Here is a 3213-nt window from a genome sequence, read left to right as displayed (position 1 = left end):
CTCATAGCAACCCTCTGCACAGTAGCTCTGAATACCCCTGTTATTGTGTCAGTAAATCTCATTCATGATGTCAATAAATCTCATTCATAATCTGCCTCTCCTGTGCTGCCCCTCTATCCTTCCAGGCAGATCCCTCTCCAAAGATTGGCCCCTCCTGCCTGCATGCCCAAAGCATGTGAAACAGAGTTTCAAAATCCTTGCCTCTAAGGAGCACCTTGATTTCACTTCATCCAGGTCAGAACTATTATAGTTCTCTTTATAGTCCATGGTATATTCAATACTCTTCCCCAGAGCCACAACACAAAGGTATCAATTCTTCTTCTCTTATCCTTGGTCACTGTCCAGCTCTGTGATGCATAGCAAGTAATTGTGAAGATCAGGACCTAAATAAAGTGTTCCTTAGTCTCTACAGTGACACCCTTGCTTCTCTGGAGAATCACCCTGGAGAAGTCCCTGACAACAAATTTTCCTAATGCAATTTGTGTTTTGATTTCCTGACTGCTGATGCCAAGAATGTTGATTATAAAACTGAGCAAGGTGTAAAGTGTTAACAACCTCAATCTCTACTCCATCTATCATGGTGCTGCCAATGGCCCAGTGGTGAGAATCTTAATTTTCTTGATGGTGAGCTTCAATCCATATGCAAACTACAAGGTTGTTGTTGTTGTTGTTTTTCTCTTTAATTTTTTATTTTATATTGGTTTGCTTACAAAGTTCATGTACATTGTGTTTCACACTATTCTTCATTCACATGGAGTTTCACACAATCATTCCCATGCTTTATGTTTTATAAAATTAATCACCATAGTCTATGTCCACCATTACTCTGTCTTTTCAGGTCTCTGAGAGATCATTTCCATTTCTGTTAGCCCTTCCATCCATTCAATCCATTGTGCAACCATATGATTTCACCCCATCCATCCTTACCTCTCTACTCTCTCACCCCTTCCTCCGTTGGTTGCCATACATGTTTTACTATGTAACTTTCTAATTTTACAATAATGGTCTTATGAAGTGTTTGTCCTTATGAGACTAAGTTCATTTACTCAGGTTAATGCTCTCCAGTCTCTCCCAAGTTATGTAGTATTTTTTAAAATTGTTGCTTCTGGGTGTTGTATAATATTCCATGTGTGAATATATCACAATTTCTCAGTCCATTTGGTTGTAGTTGGACATTTGGACTGTTTCTGCGTTCTTGTGATGGTGAATAATGCTGTGATGGACATTTGTATACAAATCTCCATATGTGTCTCAGTTCTGATCTAGGGATATATTTTTCCTAGTGGAATAGCTGGGTCATGTGGAGTTTCTAGGTTTAACTTTTTGAGGAAATGCCAATCTCTCTTCCAGACCTACTGCAGCAAATACTTTAGGCCCTCTTCAGTTTTGGCAAGTAAGGTTGTGTCATCTGCAAAATATAGGTTGTTGATGAGTCTTCCTCCAATCCTAGTGCTACATCACTCTTTATAAAGTCCAGACTCTTGAATGGTCTGTTTTGCATACAGATTGAAAAAGTATGGAGATAGGACATATCCCTGATGCACTTCTTTTCTGATTTCGAACCAGGCAGTGTTTCCTCTCTCTGTTCTCTGAACCTCCTGGTTCAAGTACAGGTTTCATAAGAGCACAAGCAGGTGCTCTTTGGTTGTTGTTGTTATGTGCCATCAAGTCACTTGAGACTCATAGTGACCCTATGTAAAACAGCCCTAAACTCTGCTTTGTCCAGTGCAAATCGAACTGTCTCCAACACATCCATCCCACAACCCCAATCACTGAATCTATCCACCTCATAGAGAGCCTTCCCCTCCTGCGCTGTCCCTCCACCCTACCAAGCATGAATTCCCTCTCCAAGGACTGGTCCCGCCTTACAACACATCCGAACTAGGTTAGATGAAGCCTCAGAACCCTTGCCTCCAAGGAGCCACCCAGTTTAACCCTCTCCAGAATGAATCTTTATTTTCCTAGCAGTCCATGGTATCCTCAATACTCTTCTCCAGCTCCACAGTCCAAGGTATAACATTTGCAAAGAAAAGCTCTGTGTCTCTGAACAAGGTCAATTTTACCAGTGTAGAAGTTAAGACTTTATTAAAGTAAAATTATAAAACATGTATTGAATAATATAGACTACAAAAGGACACAGTTATATATCCAAGGAAATATTTGGAAAATACAAAATTTGACCATTTATAAAATGTCAGTTATATTGTAACATTCTACTGTGCTTTGCTAATACTGTTTACCCATACAATTTTTATAATATTAATCTTATTGTGCCAATTTCACAGCTACAAATTACGTGTCTGGCTAGTTTTTCAGGGTGATTGAACACTGTTCTGTAGCATTAATGGGCATAGTCTTTCTACTCTGGAAGATACACTTTCTGATCTGAAAGAGTGGATTGAGGGTTGATAAACATTTAAATGTATTTTAACTAAGCAGCTATTTATCACTTACCTACAGTTAAAAAAAAATAATTCCTTGGTAACGTGTGCTTGAGAGCTGGGTTGGAGGTTGGAATCCACTCAGAGATATAAAACAAATAAAATATTTTATAATATTGCATGCTCTTATTCTAAAACATTTTTTCTCTATCCCGTGCAATTCATACCTATGGTTTTCCTGGAACTCTTGGTGGATCAGAATTGCTGGAGATATACAACCTTAGACTAGTAGCTACACAGTTCATCACCAGAGGGAGTCCTGGCAGTTTAGTGGGTAAGGAACTGTGCTGTCCACCCAAACATGCAAAGTTCAAATCCTCCAGTGTTACTAAAAAGGAAAAAGATGGGCAATCTCCTTCTGTGTGATCCATATCTTCTGGAACCAGACTAGAGTTTACTCATAGTTTACTGTGAGTTGGTTCTGACTCAATGGCATATAACAGTGGCAACAACATGACATCAAAGTTACCTTTATAAATATTGTTTAGCTCTCAACTTGTTGCCATAGAATCAGAAACAATATATAGATCATCATACCTTGAGTCTCTGATGTCGTAAATTGGATGGAAAAGGAGGATATTTTACATGTTTCTTTTAAGTCGTAAGTATCATTTTTGTTGCGTACTGTGAAGTCTTGGCACCAGTAGCCGGGAAATTAAAAGGCATTGCCCTGGGAAAGTCTGCTGTTAGGGACCTCTCCGAAGTACTGAAGAGCAATGGTGTCTCTCTGGAGACTAAGGTGCGTTTGATACAGGCCATGGTCTTCACAATC

Source organism: Elephantulus edwardii, unplaced genomic scaffold (genome assembly GCF_000299155.1).
Source record: "Elephantulus edwardii isolate Elephantulus edwardi_28Jun2011 unplaced genomic scaffold, EleEdw1.0 scaffold00023, whole genome shotgun sequence".
Lineage (NCBI taxonomy): Eukaryota > Metazoa > Chordata > Mammalia > Macroscelidea > Macroscelididae > Elephantulus > Elephantulus edwardii.
Note: the sequence above shows the minus strand (reverse complement) of the source record.